The sequence below is a fragment of the Phyllostomus discolor genome, chromosome 13, assembly GCF_004126475.2.
Source record: "Phyllostomus discolor isolate MPI-MPIP mPhyDis1 chromosome 13, mPhyDis1.pri.v3, whole genome shotgun sequence".
Lineage (NCBI taxonomy): Eukaryota > Metazoa > Chordata > Mammalia > Chiroptera > Phyllostomidae > Phyllostomus > Phyllostomus discolor.
This window is the reverse complement of record NC_040915.2, coordinates 76,030,304-76,058,114: the sequence shown is the minus strand read 5'-3', so window position 1 is coordinate 76,058,114 and position 27,811 is coordinate 76,030,304. Positions and strand designations below refer to the sequence as shown.

General features: G+C 39.4%; 1 pseudogene; it reads left to right on the top strand.

The window, feature by feature from the left end:
* The first annotated feature begins 14,580 nt into the window (after positions 1–14,580).
* LOC114510253 lies at positions 14,581–26,942 on the top strand (annotated as a pseudogene).
* Positions 26,943–27,811: the final 869 nt, after the last annotated feature.

Genomic DNA, 27,811 nt, shown 5'->3' with positions numbered 1-27,811 from the left:
GCTTGGGACTCTAGAAGTTTCTTCCACCAACTCAATCCCCACTGGTTTTTGCAGCCAGGAGACATGGGAACTGATCTTCCTGTCATTGAAACCATGTTCTGGAAGCCTTGGTGTGAGGCTGGAACTCCTTGCTCCTGAGATATCCCTCCCAAGTTTTTATCCACTACACATATGTGTGGGATCAGCCCATTCTGCATCTTCATCCCTCCTTCCAGTCTGGATGAATGTGGTTTCTTTAATTCCTTAATTGTCAGACTTCCATTCTACTTGATTTATGCTGATTCTGAGTGATAATTGTTCTATAGTTTAGTTGTAAATTTGATGTGGTTGTGCAAGGATGCAAGCCATGTTTACCTGTGCTGCCATCTCCCATTTTTTAATTTTAATTTGTTCCAAGTTATCTTTTGATTTCCTTCTTCATCACTGCATTTACTGATTCATTGTTTAGTAACATGTTATTTAGCCCTCTTGTGTTTGTGTTTTACAGTTTTTTTTCTTGTGATTATTTCTAGTGCATAACATTGCACATTAGAGAAATGCTTAATAAGATTTCAATCTTCTTAAATTTATTGAGACCTGTTTTGTGTTCTATCGTGTGGCCTATCCTCTAAAATTTTCCATGTGCATTTGGAAAGAATGTATATTCTGCTGTTTTCCATTGAAATACTCTGAAGATATCAATAAATCCATTTGATCTAGTGTGGCATTTAAGGTCACTTTTTCCTTTTTTTTTTTTTGCTGATATGTCTTCTTTTTTTAAATATATTTTATTGATTATGCTATTACAGTTGTCCCATTTCCCCCCTTCTCTCCCCTCCACCCTGTACCCCCCTCCCACCCACATTTCCCCCTTTAGTTCATGTCCATGTGTCATACTTACGAGTTCTTTAGTTTCTACATTTCCCGTACTATTCTTGCCCTCCCCCTATCTATTTTCAACCTACATTCTATGCTACTTATTCTCTATACCTTTTCCCCCTCTCTCCTCCTCCCACCCCCCTGCTGCTAAGCCTCCATGTGCCCTCCATTTCTGTGGTTCTGTTCCTGTTCTAATTGTTTACTTAGTTTCTTTTGGTTTTGCTTTAGGTGTAGTTGTTGATATTTGTGAGTTTGCTGTCCTTTTACTATACATGTCTTTTCTTTATCTTCTTTTCTTAGATAAGTCCCTTTAGCATTTCATAAAATAAGGGCTTGGTGATGATGAACTCCTTTAACTTGACCTTATCTGAGAAGCACTTTATCTGCCCTTCCATTCTAAATGAGAGCTTTGCTGGATAGAGCAATCTGAGATGTAGGTCCTTATCTTTCATGACTTGGAATATTTCTTTCCAGCCCCTTCTTGCCTGTAAGGTCTCTTTGGAGAAATCAGCTGACAGTCTGATGGGAACTCCTTTGTAGGTGACTGTCCCCTTACCTCTTGCTGCTTCTAGGATTCTCTCCTTCGTTTTTACCTTGGCTAATATAATTATGACGTGCCTTGGTGTGTTTCTTCTTGGGTCCAACTTCTTTGGGGCTCTCTGAGCTTCTTGGATTTCTTGGAAGACTGTTCCCTTTGCCAGATTGGGGAAGTTCTCCTTTATTATTTGTTCAAATATGTGCTCAATCTGTTGCTTTTCCCCTTCCGATTCTGGTACCCCTATAATTCGGATATTGGAATGTTTAAAGGTGCCTTGGATGCTCTTAATCTTTCCCTCAATTTTTTGAATTCTTATTTCATCATGCTTTCCTGCTTGGTTGATTCTATCTTCCTTCTGGTCCACTGTATTGTTTTGAGACTCAGATTCCTTCCTTTCACTATTGGCTCTCCCCTGCGTGTCTTCCTGCATCTGTTTTATGGTAATCTGCATTCTTTCATCTAAATTTCGTCCAAAATCAACCAGTTCCGTGAGCTTTCTGATCACCAGTGTTTTGAACTGCACATCTGATACATTGGCTAATTCTTGGTCGCTCAAAAGGATGAGTCCTGGGGGACTGATCTGCTCTGTTGAAAACATATTTTTTTTTTCCCCTGTCTCTCCTTTTTTTTTTCCGGTCTGATTGCTCTTGTTACAGTGGGGGGCTGGGCACCCCAGTCGCTAGATTGTGACGTTATATGTGGGGGTGGGGCGGGAGCGGGGACGGGAGAAAACAATGGCGGTAGTTCTGTTTCCCTGGACTCAGACCCTTGTCTGGGCTTCTGGGCCTCGAGTTCTGCCCTGGTCCACAATTGCTACCCCTCTGGGTCTGCCAGCCACAGCTTGCATACTCAGGGATCACCGCTGTGTTCTTGCGCCCCCGGATGGCTTTTGCACCGATTTCGCGCCAAACCTTCCCCCGACCTCCACGCGCCGCCGACCCGAGCCAGCCCCATGCCCACCCGGCTCGTCTTCTCCTACCAGTCCGGATGAATGCGTCTACTTCAACTTCTTGGCTGCCCGACTTCCATTCAGATAAATCCTCTGCCGGATCTGGGTGTTATTTTGATAGTAAATTATTGTTGTAAATTACTTTTTCCTTGTTGATTTCCTGTCTAGAAGGTCTATCTGTTCATGTCAATGGGGAGTGAAAATCCTCTATTATGACTGCATTACTGTTGATTTCTCCTTTTATGTCCATAAATATTTACTTTATGTATAGGTGCTCCTATGTTAGGTGCATAAATGTTTACAAGGGTTATATCCTTTTCTTCAATTGATGTCTTTAGCATTATGTAATGTCCTTTGTCTCTTGTTATGGCCTTTGTTTTGAAGTCTATTTTGTCTGATATAAGATTTGATTGCTACTTCAGCTTTTTAAAATTTTCATTTGCAAGAAATATCTTTTTTCATCCCTTTCTTTTTAGTTTGTATCATTCATTCTAACATAGGTATCTTATAGAAATCACACATACACACACACACATGAATCGTATTGTCTTATCCATTCTGCTACCTTATGTCTTTTGATGGAGAATTGAAGCAATTTTTATTTAAAATGGTAATTAGCAAAGATGTATTTATTGCCATTTTATTCTATGTAACTATGTTCCTTTCTCCTCCTCTTCCATCACCTTCTTCTTGACCCTTTTAATGTTTCTTGCAATATTGGTTTGGTGTTAATGAACATTTATTTATTTATTTATTTATGGCTGGGAAGCTCTTTATTTCTCCTTCAATTTTTAAATGACAGCCTTGCTGGGTTAGGTAGTCTTAGTTGTATGTCCTTGCTTTTCATCACTTTAAATATTTTATGCCCAACCCTACTGGCCTGAAATGTTTCTATTGAGAAATCAGCTGACAGTCTTATGGAAGCTTCCTTGTCGGTAACTGTCTTTTCTCTTGCTGCCTTTACATTCTCTCTTTGTCTTGAACATTTGCATTTTAATTATGATGTGTCTTGGTGTAGGCTTCTTTGGGTTCATCTTTTGGAGGACTTTCTGTGCTTCCTGAACTTGTGTAATTTTTTCTTTCACCAGGTAAGAAAATGTTCAGGCATTATTCCTTCAAACAGGTTCTTGACCCTTGCTCCTTCTCTTCTCCTTCTGCTACCCTTATGATGTGATGTTGTTATGCTTCATATTGTCCCAAAGGTTTTTTAAACTATCCTCACCTTTTAAATTATCTTTCTGCTCTAATTAAATGTTTTCTCCTACTTTATCTTCCAAATTGTGGGGCAGGGTTTTAAGGAGCCATCAGATGAGGCCATCAGAGTTTATCAGGCCAAAACAGACCAAGATTTGGCCACATGAAGGGAGGAATATGCACTGGTTGGGTTTGTGAGAGAAAAATTTCTCCCATGGTAGAGAAACACAACTCAGTCTGTCCAAGATTTTGCAGGGAACCTAAGCTTAACAGGATGGTGCTACTACAAGTCAGGACAATGGTTCTAGTGGATCTCCTATGAGGGAGAGGTGAAGGTAAGGGATCAAAGAAGCACAGAGTTGTGCCCCCTGGCCCAGAGTCACACAAGTCAGTCTGTCCTGGATGCTGCCCAGACCTTGGGAGGGTAGGGCTGTTGGATCCCTGATGATGGAGCTAGTGGATCTCCTGAGGAAAAGGCACCAGTTAGATTCATGGGAAAGTGGGGGGGGAATGGCCTCTGCTGCAAAGCCTCACCATTCATTCACTGACACCCCCTGAATCTGCCCAGACCTCCACACCCATGCACAGGGGGATAACTCTTCAAAGGCCATGAGCTACACAAGGTGGATCACCAGGGAGTCAACCAGAGGGTGGGGATATTGCATTCCCCCCAGCTGATGCCATAAGGAGTGCTCCAACTAAGAAAAATAGCATCTTTAATGTGGGAGAGGGACTCAGCACAGGGGTCCTGGTGGCTGTCCCTTTAGCTCTCTCCCCAGAGCCACAAACTGCATGCAGTCTTGCCTCACATTAGTCTAATTACCTCTACCCTCCTTCTGCTGGAGTATAGGTTTAGTGGCTATGAATAAGATTTTGTGCACTGGACTTTAAGAAGGTGCTTGTATCTCTAGCAGACACCTGCCTCTCCACTACACACAGAATCTCCACAGATTTTCACAGCCAGATGTTATGTTGGCATTTTTTCCTAGCTCTAGTGCTCTGGACTGGGAATCCTGGCATGAGATTGAGACCCCATGTTCCTCAGGGGAAACCTTTGCAGCTGAGATATCTCTCCAGAATCTAGCTGCTGTCCATATGAGTGGGGTCAGCACTTTCTGCCTCTCTGCCCTTCCTACCAACCTTAATGTGGCTTCCTCTGTAAATCCTTGGTTGTAACACTTCTGTTCCACTAGTCTTCCATTAAGTGTTCAGGTTGATTGTTCTATATTTTAGTTGTAATCCCAGATTGGACCTGGGATGAGGTGTGTGAAACACCAATTTAGTCCATTGACATCCTGGATCCCTATGCTCTTGTAACTGATTTTTAGTACCAGACATTTCTGGTTGAAGATGCTTGATATGACTTTACTCTTCTTAACACTGCATAGATAGGTCGCAGCTTATCTGAGAGTTACAATCTCTTTTCTTAAATATTGTTACATATATTGGGTGCTTAGGTTCAGAGCCATGACTAACTACACATTTGTACATGACTAATGTTAACATAACATTAAGCTATCAGTTTGGCTATAACACATGTTTCATAAGGGTGTGTGATATAGTAAATTGTATCTGAGAGATACCTCAAACTCCGAAGTCAAAGTTGGTATAGTTGTCTTTTTTCCCACAAACTTTGAAGTCAGTGTTGCTGTTGTTTTTCATTTACCATTGAAAATGGCTGGAAAAAATATAAATAGTCAGTAATTCAAGAGATGTTGAAGAACTCCAGCAAATGCTACTTGGGTCTAATGATGAGAATGATAGAGTCAACTGATAATAAAAGAGATTTAGAAGATTATTATGTGGAACTTCATTCAGAAAATTCAGATACCAAGCAAGATATTTCTAGTGAAGAAAGTGAAGATGAATTAGACATGAATGAAGAGTATTTTTTGGAAAGAATAAAGAATCAAAATAGAGGGGGGAAACCCAATACGAAGACAAATTAGAAGATAACAACTGAATATTTTGTGCCAACTTCCATTAGTTTGGCCAAATGCAAAAAAATGTCAAGACAGAACTTGAATCTTTGAATTGCTTTATCACATGATATTTTAGACCTAATTTTATTATATACAAATAAATACATCAAATCCATCTTGAACCAGTTTTCAAAAGAAAGAGATACTAGATGAATAGACAAAACCAAATTGAAAACATTTTTATGCGTCTTATATCTAGCTGGTTTCTATGACAGTAACCAAGTAATTTTGCAGGATTTATGGGCTACAGAGTGTAGTAGGGGTCAAACTTTCTAGATTTACATGTTTTATGAAGATTTAGATTTATGCACAATTGTATCAGGTTTGATGACAAACTTACCTGTTTAGAAGGCCTAAAAGTGAACACATTTATGGCTGTCAAACATTTTCTCAGCTTTTGAGAAAATTGAAAATTATATTACTGTATAGACAGAATGTAACAATAGATGAAATGTTACCTAGATTTAGAGGCAAATGGGGGGTTTAGACAATATAATTCCATCCAAGCCCAGTAATATGATATAAGAATTTTGCTAAGATAGATTTGAAAGTATTTTACACAGGAAAATCTTCAATATATGCCAAGAAGCAGCCTGAAGGTCCTTACTTGATTGGTGATAGATCAGCAGACATAATCAAGGGACATGAAGAATCCATTTACTCATCAGGAAGTAATATTACAGCAGATAAATGGTACACTGATATCAATTTTGTCTCTGACTTGAAAAACTAGTGGCTTTCATATGTAAGTGCATTCATAAGAATAAACCCCAACCATGACCTGAATTTGTGTATTCTAGAAATAGGCCTAAAAAATCCAACTTATTTGCTTTTGGTGCAGATTGACAACTGTATTTTATACGCCCCCAAAGGGGAAAAACATAATATTAATTTCAAGTATGCATTTATTGATGCCATAAATGATAGGTATATATAATGTGGCCAGGAACACCAGAAGATGGCTTGTGGATATATGAGGTCTGTCTAGAACGTATCCAGCCATTAACTATGAAGAAGAGACATTTATTGAAGAAGATAAAAGGTACAAGGAACATTGTATATAAGGCAATAACATCTCAGTCCCCTTCAAAGTAGGCACCTTGTGACCTCACACAGTTCTCCTATCCACCATTGGCCACCCCATCATATTTTCCTGAATCTCATTGACAGTTTGAAATCTCTTCCCTTTCAAAGGTGATTTTAGTTTTGGGAAAAGTGAGAAGAATCAGATCTGGGTCCCAAATTTGGGCTGTGGTGGGGCTGAGTCACCTGGGTGATTTGAACTTTTGACAAAACCTCTGCTCAAGACATGATGCATAAACAGGGATGTTGTTGTGATGAAACTGCCAGTCACTAGTTGCCCATAGCTGCAGCCTTCTGAACCATCAGAATAGTTTCTGTGAAGGAACATTCAAGCTTAACACAAAATATGATGAAGATTCATTGCTCTACTCACTCAGTCATTTTGAATGTGATGGCCACACAGTGCACATGATCACTCAATGGGGTCTACCACACTCACTGACTGGTATAGTGAAGTCATTGTTCATGCATGTGTATTCCAGTCCACTCTTCTTGGCTGCCAGTTTACATTGATGTCACACAGGTGGTTCTTGTTATATTACAGTGGCTGGACTTTTTTCAGACACACCTGTTAAATGCTCAGGCTATTTATATGCTGAAGAGCAATGTGAAGATAAGATGCAGAATATTTATTAGAAATCTAGTAGCTTGGTAGCTGGGGCAGAGAGAACACATCTCAAGGCAGTGACTGGCAGACCACGCAGCGAGGTGGTGGCTGGTCAATGGGGCATTCCCACATTTGCATGCAGATAAACCAGGAGAAAACAACTGGGAAGCAAGACAGAATGTGCAACCCAGGGTTCCAGCACAGAAAATAAAGCCTCAAAACTTCTGACTATAAAAACCTGTGGGGGGTGTGGGGGGTTAGAGAAACTGCCACTCTCACAGGAGAGTCCATTGGAGAGGCCCATGGGATCCTAGAATGTACATAAGCCCACCCACCTGGAAATCAGCACCAGGGAAGCACCTTGAAGGGTGAAATTCGCTTGTGGGTCAGGAGGGGAGTGACTTGTCAGTGGGGTGAGAGCAGAACAAGCAGCATTTTTCCCTCTCAGACTTCTCCCCTATATACAGTGCTACAATGCAGCAAAGTGGGTTTCCTGCCCTGGCAAATACCTAAGGCTCCACCACTTACAATGTAACAGGTGCCCAAAGACAAAGAAATATGGCCCACATGACAGAAAAGATCAAAACTCCATAAAAAGAAATAAATGACAAGGAGATAGCCAACCTATCAGATGCAGAGTTAAAAACACTGGTAATGAGGAGGATCACAGAAATGATTGACTATGGTTGCAAAATAAAGGAAGAAGTGAAGGCTATCCAGAGTGAAATAAAGAAAAGTATGCAGGGAACCAAATGGTGAGGGAATGAAACTGTGATTCAAATCAATGATTTGGAACAGAAGGAAGAAATAAACATTCAACCAGAATGAAGAAACAAGAATTCAAAAACATGAGGAGAGGCTTAGGAACATCTGAAACAACTTTAAAAGTTCCAATATCCAAATCATAGGGTGCCAGAAGGAGAAGAGGAAGAGAAAGAAATTGAAAACTTATTAGAAAAAAAAATGAAGTAAAATATTGTGAGTCTGAGAAGGAAATAGATATACAAGTCCAGGGAGCTCAGAGAGTCCCAAACAAGGACTCAAAGAGGGACACACCAAGGCACATCATAGTTAAAATGCCCAAGATTAAAGATAAGGAGAGAATCTTAAAAGCAGCAAGAGAAAAGAAGAGTTACCTACAAAAAAAGTTCCCATAAGACTATCAGCTGATTTCTCCAAAGAAACCTTACAGGCAAGAAGAAGCTGGAAAGAAGTATTCAAAGTCATGAAAAGCAAGGACTTATGTCTAAGATTACTCTATCCAGTGAAGCTATCATTCAGAATGGAAGGTCAGATAAAGCACTTCCTAGACAAGGTAAAGTTAAAGGAGTTCATCATCACCAAGGCATTATTATATGAAATGTTAAAGGGACTTGTCTAAAAAAAAAGACTAAAACTATGAACATTAAAATGACAATGAACTCAAAACTATCAATGACTGAACCTAAGGAAAAAAAGAACAAAAGAAAAACAAATGAAGCAAAGAACTAGAACAGGAATCACAGAAATGGAGATCATATGGGGGGTTATCAGCAGGGAGGGGTGGGGTGAATGTGGGAAAAGTTGCAGTGAATAAGAAGCATAATTGGTAGGTACAAAATAGACAGGGAGAGATTAAGAATAGTATGGGAAATGGAGAAGCCAATGAATTTATATGTATGACCCATGGACATGAACTAAGAGGAAGGGAATGTTGGAGGGCATGGGGGTACTGGGTGGAGGAAGGAGATTAAAATGGAGAAAAAGTGCTACAATTGTACTAGCAGAATAAATAAAATGCACATTTTTAAAGATTTATTTACTTGTTTTTAGAAAGAGGAGAAGGGAGGGAGAAAGAAAGGGAGAGAAACATCAGCGTGTTGTTGTCTCTTGTCCAACCCCAAATGGGGACCTGACCCACAACCCAGGAATGTGCACCGATTGGGAATTGAACTGCCCCTTTGGTTCACAGACTGGCACTCAACCCACTGAGCCACACCAGCCAGGGCAATAAGACATACTTAAAAGAAAAAAGAAATCTCATAACTCAGTGTCAGAACAAAAGAAAGGCATTCAGAAATCTCTACAAGTGTGCATTAGCCTCTACACCTGAAACTTCATCAATTTTGAACACAAATTGAAGAAAATTCTAATGACAATATAGATACAGCTCCCCTGACAAGCAGAAACAAATAGACGTGTTAGGTTCTATGACCCCAAAACAAGTCATTTATCAAAATATTTTTGCAAGTGTTGGGGAAAAGTATTTATGCCTTGAGCATAAATACTATTTGTAATGACTGGTACAAATGTTTTGCAAAGCCAACCATTGAAGATTCTGATTAATTAATGTTAAAGAATTTTTTGGTTATAATTTTTAGCAATATCCATGTTTCCATTATTTAAAAATAAACATTTTATTCTTTTTAAAACATATATTTTATTGATTATGCTATTACAGTTGTCCCATACTCCCCCCTTTATTCCCCTCTGCCCTGCACACCCCTCCCACCTGTGTTCCCCACCTTTAGTTCGTGTCCATGGGTCGTATATATAAGTTCTTTGGCTTCTGCATTTCCTATACTATTCTTAACCTTGTCCTGTATATTTTCTACCTACCATTTATGCCACTTCTCTGTACCTTTCCCCCCTCTCTCCTCCTCCCACTCTCCCACTGATAACCCTCCACATGATCTCCATTTGTGTGATTCTTTCCCTATTCTAGTTGGTTGCTTGGTTTGTTTTTGTTGTTTTAGGTGTTGTTAATAACTGTGAGTTTGTTGTCATTTTACTGTTCATATTTTTATCTTCTTTTTCTTAGATAAGTCTCTTTAACATTTCATATAACAAGGGCTTGGTGATGATGAACCCATCTAACTTGACCTTATCTGAGAAGCACTTTATCTGCCCTTTCATTCTAAATGAAAGCTTTGCTGGATAGAGTCATCTTGGATGTAGGTCTTTGCCTTTCATGATTTGGAATACTTCTTTCCAGACCCTTCTTGACTGCAAGGTTTCTTTGGATAAATCAACTGACAGTCTTATGGGAACTCCTTTGCAGGTAACTCTCTCCTTTTCTCTTGCTGCTTTTAAGATTCTCTCTTTATCTTTAATCTTGGCTAATGTAATTATAATGTGCCTTGGTGTGTTCCTCCCTGGGTACAAATTCTTTGGGACTCTCTGAACTTCCTGGACTTCCTGTAAGTCTATTTCCTTTGCCAGACTGAGGAAGTTCTCCTTCATTATTTGTTCCAAAAAGTTTCAATTTCTTGCTCTTCCTCTTCTATTTCTGGTACCCCTATGATTCATATGTTAGAACATTTAAAGATGTCCTAGAGGTTCCTAAGCCTTTCCTCATTTTTTTGAATTCTTATTTCTTCATTCTGCTCCAGTTGAATGTTTCTTTCTTCCTTCTGGTCCACACCATTGATTTGAGTCCTGGTTTCCTTTCTGTCACTGTTGGTTCCCTGTGCATTTTCCTTTATTTCACTTAACATAGCCTTCATTTTTTCACCTAATTTGTGACCAAATTCAACCAATTCTGTGAGCATCCTGATTACCAGTGTTTTGAACTGTGCTTCTGATAGGTTGGCTATCTCTTCATTGCTTAATTGTCTTTTTTCTGGAGTTTTTTTTTTTTTGTCTCAGTGCACCTGTTACATAGTAAGAAGAGGGGCCTTAGGTGTTCACCAGGGCGGGGCAACCCAAGTCACTGCACTGTGACACTGTATGTGGGGGAGGGGTCCGAGAGAAAACAATGCTACTTGCTCTGCTCTCTGCTGGTTTTCAGTCACTTCACCTACTATCCACAATCAAATTGGGCCCTTCTGGTGCTAATTCCTGGGTGGGTGAGTTTGTGTACATTCTAGGACCCTGTGGGTTTCTTCAGTGAACTCTCCTGTGAGGCTGCGAGTTTCTCCTGCTGCCTCAACCCCCACAGGTATTTTCAGTCAGAGGCTTTGAGGCTTTATTTTCCCACACTGGAACCCTGGGTTGTATGGTCTGTCTCACTCCCCAGTTGTTCCTCCCAATTTATCTGCACATGAATGTGGGACTGCCCGGTCTGCAATCCACCACCTCACTGGGTCCTCCAGCCACTGCCTTGCCCGCCAGCTGCAGCCTTACCTGCCCTAGTCCACCAGTTGCCACTTTGCTGAGAGTCCTCTCTGCCTGGATGCCTGTCTCTGCCCCTCTACTGGTCTGGATGAATGTTTCTTCTTTAACTCCTTGGTTGTCAGACTTCCATATAGTTCAATTTTCTGTCATTTCTGGTTGTTTTTTTGTTTTTAAATTTGTTGTTGTCCTTCTTTTGGTTGTGTGAGGAGGCACAGTGTGTCCAGAAACATTTTTATTCTTTATGAATGTATCTCTTGGATAAACATGACCTACACTGTAATTTTTTTTACCATTACCTCCACAGAGTTGTATTTATTGACACTTTTTTATGGCCTAACATGGGATATATCCTGGAAAATGTTCCGTATACACTTGAAAAGAATATATATTCTGCTGTGTTGGTGTAAAATGCTCTAAAAATATCAATTAAATATATCGGATCTAAAAGTGTAATTTTAGGCCACTGTTTCCTTATTGATCTTCTGTCTAAAAGATCTAACCATTTATGTCAGTTCAGCTTAAAATCTCTACTACTATTAGTCATTCTTTATCAAAATTGCTGCAGCTATTCGGGGTCATTTAATGATCATATTTCCAAATAGGGTCACATTCTGAGGCACTGTGGGCTAGGACTTCTTTTGGGAGTCACAATACATAACAATGTGAAAATCCAGAATAGGGAAATATATAAGGACAGAAAGTAGATTAACTATTTCTTAGAACTAGGAACAAGGGGAGAAGATAGGAGGATAATTGCTAAGGAATATTGGATTTCTTCTTGAGGTTGTGAAAATGTTCTAAAATTAACTGTGGTAATAGTTACATGTATCTGTAAATGTATTAAAAGTTAAATTATACACTTTAAAACTTTGAAAAAATCTCTACTATTATTGTGTTATTTTCAATTTATCCTTTTAAATCTGTCAATATCTGTTTTATATATGCAGGTACTCCTATTTTGGGTACGTCAATGTGTAAAAGTGTTATATCCTCCTGCTGAGTTGATACCTTTATCATCATAAAATGTTCGTCTTTGTCTCTTATAGCCTTTTTAAAAAGTATACTTTGTATACATATTGTTATACCATCTGTTTTTCTTTGTTATTTGCATAAAATAGCTTTTTAAATCATTACTTTCAGTCTGTGTGTGTCTTTTGAGCTGAAGTGGGTCTCTTGTAGACAGCCTAGGTATGGGTCTTATTTACTTATTCATTCACCCACCCTATGTCTTTTGATTGGATGATTTAATCCATTTACATTTTGAGAATTATTGATAGGTACATTCCTATTGCCATTTTATTATTCATACTTATGTTCTGTTTTTTCTTCTTTTAAAGAAACCCCTTTAACATTTATTGTAATACTGGCTTAGTGGTGATGGTCTTTTTTAGCTTTTTCATGTCTAGAACATTCTTTTCTCCTCCACTTTTTCAGTGATAGCCCTGCTATGTAGAAAAGTCTTGATTCTATGTCCTTTCTTTTCATCTCATTAAATATTTTCTTCCAATCTTTTTGGCCTGCAAATTTTCTGTTGAGAAACCAAATAACACTCTTATGGGGGCTCCCTTGTAGGCATATGATTGCCTTTTTCTTGCTGCTTTTAAAAATCTGTTGGTCTTTAACCTTTGCCATTTTAATTATGATGTGCCTTGGTGTGTGCTTCTTTGGGCTTATCTCTTTTTGATTCTCTTTGCGCTTTCTCTTTTTAGGCCTGTGTGTCTATTCCTTTACCACAAAATAGAAGTTTTCAATCATTATTTTTTCAAATAGATTCTCAATTCCTTGCCCTCTGTATCCTCCACTGGCATCCCTATGTTGCAAATGTTGTTATTCTCGAATTCATCCCAGAGGTCCCTTAAACTATTCTTATTTTTTTGTTTTTCTGATTGTTTTCCGTTACCTGTTGTTCAAAATAATTCATTCAGACTTCTGTTTCATCTAATCTGCTGTTGATTACTTCTACTTATTCTTCATTTCAATTAGTGTATTCTTAATTTCTGACTCATTCTTCTTTATGGTTTCTATGTCCTTTTTTTATGCATAGCATTTCTTTGTTAAAGTTCTCACTAAGTTTCTTGAACATCCTTATAATCATTATTTTCAACTCTGTTTTGTAGATTGCTTGCCTTTATTTTCTTTAGATCTTTTTCAGGAGTGTTTTCTTGTTCTTTCATTTGAAAGATATTTGTCTCCTCATTTTGGTTGCTGCTCTGTATGTTTTCATGTATTAGGTTGATCTGCTGCATTGCCCAGTCTTGGCTGAGTGGTCTCATGTTCCAGGTTCCTGTGAGGCACAATTGTGCTGTCTCTCTGGTCACCGGAGCCTGTTGCTTCTTGACCAGAGAGAAGCAACAGGTGTGCCCTCCTGTTGTGGTTGTCTTGATTGCTGTTGGTATGTTTGTGGGTCAGAATGACTCTCAGGCTGACTGGCTATAAGGATTGGCCATGACCACAGTGTACAAGCTGCTGTGTGAGGACTGACCAAACACAGCAGGATTTGCCCCAGTGGGTTCTGGTCCCTGCCCAGATACCCTTTGAATGTGTCATCTCTGTAGTGCTCTGTTTCAGTCTGAAACTGCCCACCAAGCGTTTTGGGTCTGGGACTCTTAAGAAGAGCTTCTGTGAGGCAAAGATCAGCCACTGCCAATGACCAGCCTTGAGGCATATGATAAGAGCTACAAAGTTATCCATGGCTGGTAGCTGCCAGTCCTGGACCTGGAGGCACATGAAAGAGGCCATTTGATGAATCCACTCTAGTTGCAATCAATAACAGGCCTGGGGCAGCTCAGCAAATTGCACAGGACACCCCTAGGCATGTCACTGCTTTCTGGATTCCTACAAAGCTCAGCCACTCAGGAGTCTAAGGCAGTATACAGTTTTGATTAAAAGGTCTCAGGGTGTCACCAGGGTGGGGCAAGTGGTGTATACCAGGTTAATGCAGATTTACATATGGCACCAACACTGAAACTGGGTCTATTTATCAAAAGGCATAGGTCACACTGAGGCTAGCAGCCATCACCTGGGGTCTCTGAACCTTTGAGAGTTTTTAAAGAGAGATTGCAATGTGGGCCAAGGCCTGCTTCCTTTCACCAAAATAGCCTCTAGTAGTGCACAGTTTGGGTGGAGTGGGGTCTGAGGGAGTCATCAGTGTGAAGTAAGTAGATTTCACCATGCTGAGTGAAATTTGGATTGGTCCATGTGGGAGGAGGCTTAAACACAGGAAAGATAGTGTCTGCCAGTCCCCTTGTGCTGGGGAGGGCTCAACACAAGGACAATGGCGGTTGTACTTCCAGCCCTCGCTCTGAAGTCCCCCAACTATGTTTCTCCCTTTTGTGCTTCTCAAACCACTGTCCCTATGCTGAAGCCCAGCGTAAGTGCCTGCAAGCAAGCAAGCAAGCACATACACAGTCTCCTCAGGAGGACACCTAGGTTTCTGGCAGCCTTCTGCTTCATCTGAATGGAGAGAGTGCCTGCTGGTTTTCACAGCACATGCAGTGGGGCTCCTCTTCCCAGCACTGGTGTTCCGGGCTGGGGGCCTGGTGTGGGGCTGGGAACCTTTGCTCTTCAGGTCAGAACCAATGCAACCAAGATATCCCTCTGGATTCTCATCAGCCACATGTGGGCACGGGGCCAGCCGTTTTGTACCTCCAGCTCTCCTACTAGTCTTGATATGGCTTTTTGTTTATGTCCTTGGTTATAGAACTTCTGTTCAGCTAGTCTTCATGTGGTTCTCCAGGTTCATTGTTCCATAATTTAGTTGGAATTTTGAAGTGGTCATGGGAGGAGGCAAGCAGAGTGTTTATCTACTCTGCCATTTTTTCTGGAACTCCCTATTCATCTACTGATGGTCACTTAGGTTTGTTTTCATAACTTGGCTATTATCAATAATGCTGCAATGAACATGCAAGTGCAGATATAATTTTGCGTTAGTGTTTTCACTTCCTTTAGATGAATACCCAGAAGTGAAATTACTGTGTGGAATGGCAATTCTGTTTTTAAGTTTTTGAGAAACCTCCATACTGTTGTTTACAAGTGACTGCCCGTTTATATCTCACCCACAGTGGTAAGGATTCCTGTTTCTCCACATCCTGACAAACACTTGTTCTTTCTGAGATTTCATTATCTTCTGACACTACCACTCAATGAAAGGCTTTGTGGTTCACCTCAGATGGGGAGAATGTGAGGATCACATTCCACAAGAGACATGTATCACTTCTGTTGCCATTTTATTTGCCAAAGCAAGTTACATAGCTGTAACTAACTTTCAGAGAGCAGAAAATTGTGAGCTTCCCATGAGCCTGGGAGGGAAAAAGAACTGGAAATCTATGGTGACAGCTGCTACACCGCCATGAGTCGGTCACTCCTGTGTGTATTACAGAGGAATACACCCACAGAAATAAAAACAGACCCCTCAGCTAACAGTCTGCAAGGCAGAACTGAAAGATGATTCTCATTTTTCGGTAAATCTGTCTGAAACAAATTACTCGATGTCACAAAATCTTAACTTTGTTCTCTCTCAAATGAGAACAGTAAGCTTCCTTCAAAATATTATGTTTTAATACAATATGCAAGTGCAAACAACATGATAGTATATATTGAGGTAACTCCAGAACATACTTTTTCTGTCACTCAAAAATTTTTGCCTCAAGGAAAGCAGGGTATGTACACCCTTAGAAAAGATTAAAAATGAAGTTAATTGGGAATATCATTAATTTGGTATTTGATAGCAAAAGAAGCAATACCTTGGGATCTGGTATTTCTGACAATTGAGAATTCTAAAATTATGTTCTTAAATTATTTTTAGAAGTAGTCAAATGCTCACTCAAAATCCTAACAGCAAAACTTGAAAGTAGTAACTGTTTCACATTGTCTAATATCTAGCTATTTGACATTTACTGAGAGATTGAAGTCTAGTAAAATGTTTTTCAACCAAAGGAATTAATTATCAAAAATGAAAATCATGTAGGCTTAGGCTAATATTACTTTTTAACTAATTCAGAATTAACTAAGTATCAATCCCCATTCCAAACCCTCCAGCCTCTCTTCCAGAACTCAGTGTGTTACTGCAGTTTGGTCCAGTCAGGAGAGCAGGACAGCATTATTTAGAGCTCTGATGTACTGCTGGCTGAGGCACAACCCAATAAAAAAGAAAAATCTAACAGCACCCTCTAGTGTCCTTTTTCATTTTTGCATGAAATCCAAATGTATATTGAACCGTACCAATCAAAATGTGATTTCTCCCCAGTACTTGAAATCTTAGAGGCAGAAAATTACCAAAACACAGCTTTAGAGAACACATAAAATGCCAAGGGCATTTTCTGGAGACCAGTGTGAGAATTTAATGCATGCAGTAAGCATCATTACAGGAAAATACCAGCGCTTGTCATCCCATACAAATTTTGCCCTTAATACTTATTTTGCTAACATGTTGTCAAAAATAGCTGTTGAAAAATATTAAGCATTTCTTCAAAATGTTGATAAATAATCTGATCAAAAGACCCTATTCAGCAGTCTTCCTTTCCTCCAGCAGAATGTGATTTACTTTCATATGCATTAAATCCCAGCAGCAGTACTGCTCTAACAGAAGGTTCTGTTTGTGATGGTTTGGTTATGTTTGCTGACATAAACTCTTCATATAAGATGTCTCCATGACAGAGGGACACATGTATGCATGTGTCTCTGATTAGAGACACATGCCTATAGATAAAATTAAACACAAAAGACCCATGGTTCCACGAAGAACTTGGTAATCAAAGTCTATCTGCTGAGGAAGCAAATGGAGGAAGCATGTTCACTGCACATCTTGTTGCATGTTTCTGTCAGCAGGGGGACCTCTGGATTCACTACTATGTTATTTGCTGGCATAGCATACTGAGTTGAAAGAATCGTGGTAAAATAGATTCAGTGACTTGCTCACAGTCATAGAGAGCCTGCCCATGGGTTTCCAAGGTTCCTTTGTGGAGCAAATCTCCTGCCTATCTCCTCCCTGTGCCATTAGACTTCACACTTTGCTGTGGTGATCCAGCTCATTTGAACCATTTAGAAATAGTTTTAAAAGTCTTAAAGAAGGAACCCTAAGTAGTTCAGTAAACTGAAGAATTATAACTAATTTTTTAATTTTTATTTTTTGCAACATGTATTTTTTATTTTAATCATTGTTCAAGTACAGTTTTCTCCCTTTTACTCCCATTCCAGCCCACCCACCCATCCCTCCCCACTTCCCTCCCATTTCCACCCTCCCCCTAGTTTTTGTCCATGTGTCCTTTAAATTTGTTTCTATAAACCCTTCCCATTCTCCCCTGAAATTCCCTCTTCTCTCCCCTCTGGTCACTCTCAGCCTGTCCTCTACTTCAGTGTCTTTGGTTATATTTTGCTTGTTTCTTTGTTTTGTTGTTTAGGTTCCTGTTAAAGGTGAGAGCATATGGTATTTGTCTTTCACTGCCTGGCTTGTTTCGCTTAGCATGATGGTTTCCAGTTCCATCCACACTGTTGCAAAGGGTAGGAGCTCTTTCTTTCTTTCTGCTGCATAGAATTCCATTGTGTAAATGTACCATAGGTTTTTGATCCATTCATTTACCGATGGGCACCTAGGTTGCTTCCAGCACTTAGCTATTGTAAATTGTGCTGCTATGAACATAGGGGTGCAAAGGTTCTTTTGTATTGGTGTTCTAGTGTTCTTAGGATGTAGTCCCAGCAGTGGAATTGCTGGGTCAAAAGGCAGATCCATTTTTAGTTTTCTGAGGAAGTTCCATACTGCTTTCCATAGTGGTTGTACCAGTCTGCAGTCCCACCAACAGTGCACTAGGGTCCCCATTTCTCCACAACCTCTCCAACACTTGTTGTTTGTTGCTTTGTTTATGATGGCCATTCTGACTGGTGTGAAGTGGTATCTCATTGTGGTTTTAATTTGCAGCTCTCTGATAACTAGTGATATTGAACATTGTTTCATGTGTCTTTGGATCCTCTGTATGTCCTCCTTGGAAAAGTGTCTGTTCAAGTCCTTTGCCCATTTTTTAATTGGGTTGCTTGTTTTCTTAGAGTGGAGTACTGTAAGTTCTTTATATATTTTGGAGATTAAACCCTTGTCTGAGGTATCATTGGCAAATATGTTTTTCCATGCAGTTGGTTTTCTTTTTATTTTAATGCTATTTTCTTTAGCTGTGCAGAAGCTTTTTATTTTGATGTAGTCCCATTTGTTTATTCTTTCCTTTATGTCCCTTGCTCTAGGGGACATGTCAGTAAAAAAGTTTCTGAGTGAAATATCTGAGATTTTCCTACCTACGTTCTCCTCTAGGACTTTAATGGTGTCACGGTTTATATTTAAGTCTTTTATCCACCTTGACTTTATTTTTGTATAAGGTGTAAGTTGGTGATTGAGTTTCATTTTTTTTTTTTGCATGTAGCTGTCCAGTTCTCCCAACCCTATTTGTTGAAGAGGCTATTTTTACTCCATTTTATGTTGCTGCCTCCTTTGTCAAATATTAATTGACCGTAGAGACTTGGGTTTATTTCTGGGCTCTCTGTTCTGTTTCATTGGTCCATGTGCCATTACTAATTTTTTTAAACCACAGTTTCTGTCACAGGGGCAAAAGATTTGGAAATAAATTAATGGTTTTGAGCTGTATTTTGAAGGAAGAAGCTATGAAATTAAGTGATGTATTGAATTTGAAGATAAAGAAAAGTTAGGAATTTAAAGTGTTTCTAATTTGTACAACTGGATGAATTGATGATGTCATTTACTGAGATGAAAAATTTTAGTGTGATATAGTTTCAGGGGAAAAAAATCAAGTGTTCCCTTTTATACATGTTGAACATGAGATGTAATAAATCCAAGTAAGAGTGTCAAGTAGGCAGTAAGATGTGTGACAGGAGATCATCAGACTAGTGTGGCATGGTGATGAACCATGTGTGGTAATCGTATAAATTTAGAAAGCATTTTAAGTTTAAGGAAAAATTCAGAGTACGAGAATAGAAGGGGTCTCAGTCTCAAGAGACCTAAGAATCTACAGGATCAAATTTGAGAGGTTAGGAAATGAGGGAGAAATTGCTACAGGAAATGGAAGAACAGCCAGAGCAGTCAAGATCAAGTATGACTGATGCTGAAGGAAGAGGATCTCCAGCAGCATAGTGGCCATCACTGTTCAGTGCAAGATCTTGGCGAGTTATTTGATATTTCTGAGAACCTATAAAACCTATAAAATAGGGATAAAGGGATGATACTACTTATCTCGATAGATGTTCAGCATATTAAGTGAAATGACAAATATAAGTCACGTAACACAGGACTCCATATATAAGTGTACAATAGGTTTTTTATCTTTGCTATACTAATATCATCAATTTTCGCTCTATTGTAGAATTGCAAAAGAGAAATCTAATAGAGAATTGTGTTTATAAGAATGCCAATTCAACTGGCTTTTACTATTACTCTTGCCTTCTGACATTATAAATTACTAAAAAGGTATAAGGATAAATATCACTGAGAGAGTATAGCATTAATTACTTAAAAACCTGTTTGCTTTTTCACCACTTCCTATTAATATTTGGCTGTCTGGTAGCACATGAATGGTGTTGTTTTGTTTTCAGTTAATTTTATCTGTAATCCAAGGAGTAACCAAATCAGCAAGGTTATTAACATGTAAGACTACTATCCTACATACTGTGAAAGCATTCTGTAGACAGCTTGTGAAGGAATGTTCTCCAAAAGCCCTGCTGTTGCTTCCAGAGACAGAAGTGCTGCTGTTCAGAATAGAAAATGATACAGCATACAGGCTTCTCAAAAACGTGAGAAAATGAAAAACCGTTACAGACAGTGAGCAATTAATTTAAAAAGCAGCTTTCATTTATTAAAATTCTATAAACACATTTTATAATAATTATATAAACACACATTCAGACCCATTATTAAGGTACTTGAATATTTTTGGTAAATATTATCAGCAGGTAGAAATATAAGATTTAAATTTGCTCTTAACTAGCATTTAAAAATAAAAAGTTATTTTCAAAATAGTGGTCTTCATTAAGTTTCACTAAGACCAGTTGGACTGGTAATAATTATATTAGCCTATGAAAAAATCAACCAATAAAAAGTTAAAGATTAAAATAAATTCCTAAGCTCATGATAAAAACCTAAGAGATATGGAAGGACTCCTCCTCCATCACTCTCCAAATCAGACACTTGGAAAATTTCCCCCATTAATTAACAAGATATATCTCAATCCTTTTGTGATTCAATGGAGACTGACTTATAAGCAAAAATAAGAAGTAATTATCTATAAAAATAGCTTATAAAAATAGCTTATTAATTTTGGTATTTACCCACTGAATATAGAATTAATAGATAAATACCCATGAAAGAGAAAGAGAAACACCATGGAAAATTGTATTATGAATTGGATGCTTGAACCCTAATTCTGATGATTGCATTAGAGCATGCCTGAGCTTGAGCTGATCATGACACTTAGGTCTGTCCAACTACTCATTTTTCTCCTCTTATCTATCTTACACTCTCTTCCTTCCCTCGCTCTCACCATCTTCCACAAACTCTACAAGGCAGTAACAAAACCAAAAAATCCATTATTTAGAAATAGGTAGGAAAAAGGTAAGAATATAAAATAGTATGAAAAATTATATACCACTAATTTTGGTTCTAAGGTTTCTAGGAAATAGTGCAAAACTAACTCAATATAGAATCTATAGTAAAAAAACTGCTTAAAATAACTGGTAAATGAAAGGGAAAAAATAGGTATAAGCATTTAGTAACTCCAATCAATGATTTACTTCTTTAGTTGGGATCTGCACCATGGGGGTACTTTTTGTCAGCTACGGTAACCATTTAAACTAAGTATGAAAATAAACTGAACTAAGAACCAGACATTATTTGTTTTGGCCTGTTTGATGTATGTGTGAAATACTGTTGTCCAATATTAAACTAGAATTTTATGTAGAAAAAAACAAGTCCCAGGTGTTCACAATGCTGTATTATAAAGAGTTGTGGCCAAGATGACAGAGTAGGGAAATGCTGTGCTCACCTCTTCTTACAACCACATCAAGCATACAAATCAATTGTAGAACAGTCAACTTGGAGAACCATCTGAAGACTAGCTGAACAGAGTTTTATAACTAAGGACAAGACCATGTTGAGGCTGGTAGAAGGAGTAGAGATGCAAAAGAGGCTGGACCCACAAACACATGTGGCAGTTAAGAAATGGGAGACAGATGCAGAAGTCCCTCCTAAGGAGCAAGAGGTCCCAGCCCCACACCAGGCTCCCCAGCCCAGAGCGCCAGTGTTGGGAAGAAGAGCCCCACTGCAAGTAGATGTGAAAATCAGCAGGGACTCCATCCATGCACCTGAAATGGAAGGTTGCCAACAACCCTGCACTCTTCTAAAGGGCCTCTTCACAGATTTACTTGCTCACAGTCACTCATCCTGGGCTCTGACAAATGAATGGAAGCTCAGGAGGCACCACGGACATACAGGGAGAGGCTGACTTGTATGGCTTCAGGGCAAGGGCTGGAGGGACAGCCACCATTGTCCCTGTGTTCAGTCCTCTACCACATCACCAGAAGGTGGGTGCAATCATTCCCAGGTTGAATGTACCCCAACACAATCAAAATTGAATCTGTATTAGCCTACTCACTCTACCTTCATGACTCTCTGACACTTCATTCCACCCAACCTGTGCACCACCAGAGATTCTTTTGGCAGCCAGAAACTGGGCATGTTCTGCATTCCAGTCTTCCTTAAAAACTCTCAAAGGTCAAAGGCCCCCAGCCCAGGGTGGATAGCCTTGGTGTGCCATGTGCCTTTTTTTTTTAGGTCACCCCAGGCTCAGCATTGGTGCCAAACATGAATCTGCATTAACCTGGTGAACACAACTTGACCTACCCTGGTGACTCCCTGAGATCCTGCACCACCGAACTTGCAAACTGCACAACAAACTTTCAGCAGCTGAGCCTTATGGGCAGCTGGTAGGTGGCAGTAAGACTCAGGGTGCACCTGTCTTTTTTTTTTTTAAAGATTTTATTTATTTAATTTTAGAGAGGGAAGGGAGAAAGAGAAGGAGAGAGAGAGAGAGAGAGAGAGAGAGAGAGAGGGAGAGAGAAACATCAATGTGCGGTTGCTGGGGGTTCTGGCCTGCAACCTGGGAATGTACCCTGGCTGGGAATCAAACCTGGGGCACTTTGGTTCCCAGCCCGTGCTCAATCCACTAAGCTACACCAGCCAGGGCTGCACCTGTCTTTTGATGAATGGCCTCAGTACTGGTGGTCTGGGTTCAAAGCATGGTCTCTCCCTCATGCCTACAGGTCTAGCATGAACAGCTAACAGTTGTAGATCTATTTGTAGCTCCTACCAGGCAGCCCTTGGCTAGTCACAGGCAGCTGCAGCAAAAGCCAAAGAGGCCTCAGAACAAACACATAGTAGCTGGCTTCAGACTGCAACAGAGAAACACCCAAACAGCTCTATAATGGTTTCAGCAGGTACCAGAGCCCGCTGGGGTGAATTACGCTGAACTGGGTCATCCCTCATGGGGCAGTGGCTATGGATGATCTTCACAGTCAGGTAGCCTGAGGGTCAATCCCATGAATAGAGGGGCCAGCAACAGTGAAGACTCAGCTACAACAGGAGGGCACACACAACCCAGACAGGAATTCTCCAAGAGCACCCAGCTCAGGTGATCAGAGAGACTGGGCCGCAGAGTCCCACAACACACCTACCACATAAGGCCACCCTGCCAAAACTGGAAGATCTAGTAGACTTACCTAATACATAGAAACAAACACAGAAAGGCAGTCAAAGTTAGGAGGCAAAGAGGCATGTCCAGAATGAAAAGCAGGGGGGTGGAAACTATAGAGAAATATTTAATAAAAATGACAGAAACTGACTAGACACAGAGATCAAAAACTGACTATAAGGATGCTCAAGGAATTAGGAGAATAAGGGATGAACTTAGTGAGAACTTCAACAAAGGGGTAGTAAAAGCCATAGAAACTATAGAAAAGAACCAGTTAGAAATAAAGAACACAATAACTGAAATGAAACATACACTAGGAGGATCAAAAGCAGATTAGATGAAGCAGAGAACTGACTCAACAATTTCAAAGACAAGGTAGCAGAAAACACCCAATCAGAACAACAAAAAGAAAAAATAGCCCTGGCTGTTGTGGCTCAGTGGGTTGAGCACTGGCCTGCAAACTAAAAGGTTGCCAGTTCAATTCCCAGTTAGGGTAAATGCCTGGTTTGTGACTGACCAACAAGTGCCTGGTTGAGAGCATGCAAGAGGCAGTCAACTGATGTTTCTCTCACACATCGATGTTTCTCTCCCTCCTTCTCTCTCCCTTACCCTCTCCCTAAAAATAAATTAAAAAAAATTTTTAGAAAAGATAAAACAAACACAAAATGATGATAGTTTAAAAGACTCTGGGACAACATCAAGCATAAGAACATTCACATCACAAGGGTTCCAGAAGGAGAAGTACAAGAGTAAGAAATTGAGAACTCATTTGAAGAAATAATGACTGAAAACTTCTCTAAACTGGTTCAGAAAATAGACATACAAACCCAAAAAGTGTACCACTCAGAATGTGAACCCAAAGAAGCTCACCCCAGGACATATCATAATTAAAATGGCAAAGGCTAAAAACAAAGAGAGAATCTTAAAAGCAGCAAAAGAAAAGCACTTAGCTACCTACAAGGGAGTTCCCATAAGACTGTCAGCTGATTTCTCCACAGAAACTTTGTAGGCCAAAAGAGACTGGAACAAAATATTTAAAATGATGAAAAGCAAGAACCTATAACCAAGACTACTCTACCCAGAAAGGCTATGATTTAAAAGTGAAGGAGAAATAAGCTTTCAGGAAAAAAAAACACTAAAAAGATCACTACAAAAGTTTTATGAAAAATGTTAAAGGTACTTCTTTAAGTAAAAGAACAAAAAAAGAAAATAAATATGAATAATAAAATGGTGATAGGAATGTACCTGTCAATAATTACTTTAAATGTATATGTATTAAATTCTCCCCTTAAAAGACATGGAGTAGCTGAATGGATAAGAAAATAAGATTCATACCTATGGTTTGAATCTGAGTTTCTGTACAAGAAACTCAGTTCAGATGAAAGACACACAGAGACTGAAAATAAAAAGAAGAAAAAAGAGATTTCATGCAAATGGAAACAAAAAGAAACAGCTGGGGTAGCAGAGAAGGCTATAATAAGAAACAAAGAAACATTTCATTGTGATAAGGGAGTCAATCCAACAAGAGGATAGAACCCTTGCAAACCCAAATGTATCAACAGAGAAGCACCTGAATCTATGAAGCAAATGTTGATGGACGTGAAGGGAGAGATCAACAGTAACACACTCATAGTTGGAACCTTGAACACTCCATTGACATCAATGGATAAGTCTTTCAGACAGAAATTTGACCAGAAAAAGCAGCCTTAAATTGCACATTAGACCAGACCAATTTAACTGATATTTTTAGAGCATTTCACCCCAAAGTAGCAGAATAAACATTATTTTAAAAAGCACATGGAACATTTTCTCTGATATACCAAATGTTAGGAAACAAAACAAATATGAATAAATTTAAGAAGATTAAAGTCATAGCAAGCATCTTCTTCAACCACAAATATATGAAACTAGAAATCAATTACATGAAAAAACTGAAAAAACACATAAATAATACATGTAAGCTAAATAGTATTGTAGTAAATCAATGAATGAGTTATCAACAAGATCAGGAAAGAAATCAAGATATCTTTCAGCAAAAGAAGATGAGAACACCCCTGAACAGAGAGTTCAGTTGGTTTGAGCATGCTCTGATAAGCAGTGGCTGTGGGTTTGAGCCTCAGTCCGGCACATACAAGAATTAACCAATGAATGCACAGACAAATGGAACAACAAACAGACATCTCTCTTTCCCTCTCTCTCTCTCTTTCTCTCTCTCTCTCTCAAATCAGTCAATAAATAATTATTAAAGGAAAAACAGAAAATGAAAACACAATGACCCCAAATCTATGGGACACAACAAAAGCAGTCCTAAGAGGGAAATATACAGCAATACAGGGCTACTTCTAGAAGGAAGAAAAAACTCTCAGATAAACAATGTAACAGCACACCTACGAGAACCAGAAAAAAAATAATAAAAACTCAAAGTGAGTAGAAGGATGGGAATAATACATATCAGCAGAAATAAAACAAAGAGAGGCCACAAGACCAATACACAAGATCAATATACCAAGAACTGGTTCTTTGAGAAGATAAACAAGATGACAATCTTTTGTCTGGCCCCAGAACATAGCTGAAGCCTGCACCCCTGTACCCCTACCCATGTCCCCTCGCATCCCCTGCCCCCACTGACACCCAGCAGAACCTCTGACATCTCTTCAGTGCAAGCTATTTGGTGGGGTCAGCATCTGTGAGCCCACCACAAAAGAGGGCTACAGCTCTAGCTGGCGGATGGACTCGGAGCCAGAGCCTGAGGAACCCGGGCAGGAGGCAGAGGCAAGGACAGGGCAGACACCGGAGCGGCTGCGCAGCCTTCAGGGAGAGGCAGCGACAGGCTCCACACCAGTCCCACTCTGGACGAGGCTGCAGAGCAGGGTGCTGGCTCCAGTACTGGCAAACCAAAGCAAAGTTTTTATGCCAGGAGGCATTTGTACAAATTTCGACCCCAGTAACCACAGAACTTCAAAATACCCCATATCAAAATGACTTGAGCAACCTTCGTTTTTGTGAGGATAAAATTCCTTTTAATCCAGATAGTGTTTACATCAAAGAAGTTCTAAACAAGTTGTAAGGGTGTTAGGAGAAGCTGGAGCATGACCACCCTTACATTCGACGGCCCTTCCCCTGAGAGAAGGAGGCTCGAACTCTCACGCCAAAGAACTAACTGCAAATGAAATTGAGAACTTAAAAAAAACAAAAGGTGCAATTAGAAGATTTCTCCTGGCTTATGAAATGATGTTAGCATGTTTTGGAATAAAACTAATGGATAAAACTGGAAATGTTGTTTGAGCTGTTTACTAGCAGGAAGGTTCCCGAGTCTGAACGTGTCCCAACACGGCTACATGAGAACCAGCGTTCCTTCTCCAAGTCCCAGTGGGCCTGCACATCCAACTTTTAAATCTCCTCTTGCGAAGCCAATTTTTCATGAAGCTCTTGTGGAAAATATTGTTCCCAATATTGGACGGAGCGCTCTGGAGTATTTTGTTAATACAGTAAGAGAGGGGAGAAAGCTGCAAGGGTTCGCCAGCAAACACCACACGCCTTTGCAGAGTTTTGTCTGGGCCCAGTGAAAGAACAGTCAGAGGGCAGCACAGACCAGGAAATCTCTGCCTCTCCCACCTCCAGTCATGACAGTCAAACTTCTATGCACAAAAAAAAACTAAGCACTCTAAAAATTCCTCCTCAGCTGCTTTTGTAAATAGCAAAACAGCTGAAGAAAAAAAATGGCCCCTACAGAGTCTGGAGCAGAGACAGGCCCATCACAGAGCTGGTCGGACCGCCTGCCAGGTGGAGGAACACAGAGAAGGGTGACAACGCCAAGACCGCACATTCTCACGGGAAACACAGCAGAGAGAAAATGAGTGCATCGCCTGATGAAAAAGACGAAGCAGGTGAAAAGTCATAATGAAGACTGTGGAAATCCTGTCAATTCATGAATATGAAGAGTTAAAATTATTTAAATGTCCATATTTCTCAAAGCAATTTATAGATTCAATGCAATTACCGTCAAAATACTAATGGTATTTTTCACAGAACTAGAGCAAATAATTCTAAATTTTATAGAGAGCCACAAAGGCCCTTAAATATAAGACTTAAATTCACAGTGAATTATCAGAAACCCACAAACCCGTTTTGGTAAGGGAGGAGAAAACTGCTACATAGTTTATCTTAAAGAACTTAGGTCACATTTTAAATTTTAGCCATCTGTTTTTGATTTCTGTTCTAAGCATTTTGTTATTTTTTATTTTGGATGCAATAAGTTTAATCAGATTAATAAGTGTAATAAGATGTTTAATAAGAATGTATTCTGTAACACTTTCAGGTGTTACAGATGTGAGTTAAAAAAAAAAAAAACCCTCAAAACATACTCCTTGGGCCAGATAGCCAAACAGGGACATTTTAGCAAACATTCAAAGAAGAATGAACACCTATCCTCAGACTATTCCAAAAAAATCCAAGGGAAGACAAAGCTCCAAAGTACATTTTACAAGGCCAGCATTACCCTGGTTCCAAAACCGGACAAATACTTTACCAAAAAAAAAGTTATAGGCCAATATCACTGATGAAGATAGATGTAAAAATCTTCAACAAAAAATTAGCAAATGGAATTTGGCAATACATCATAAAAATCGTATATCATGATCAAGTGAGATTTATTGTTGGGATGCAAGTTGGTTCATTCACTATCTGTAACTCAATTTATGTAATAAGCCACATAAACAAAAGTAAGTAAAAAATTATATGAGAATATTAATAAGTGCAGAAAAAGCTTTT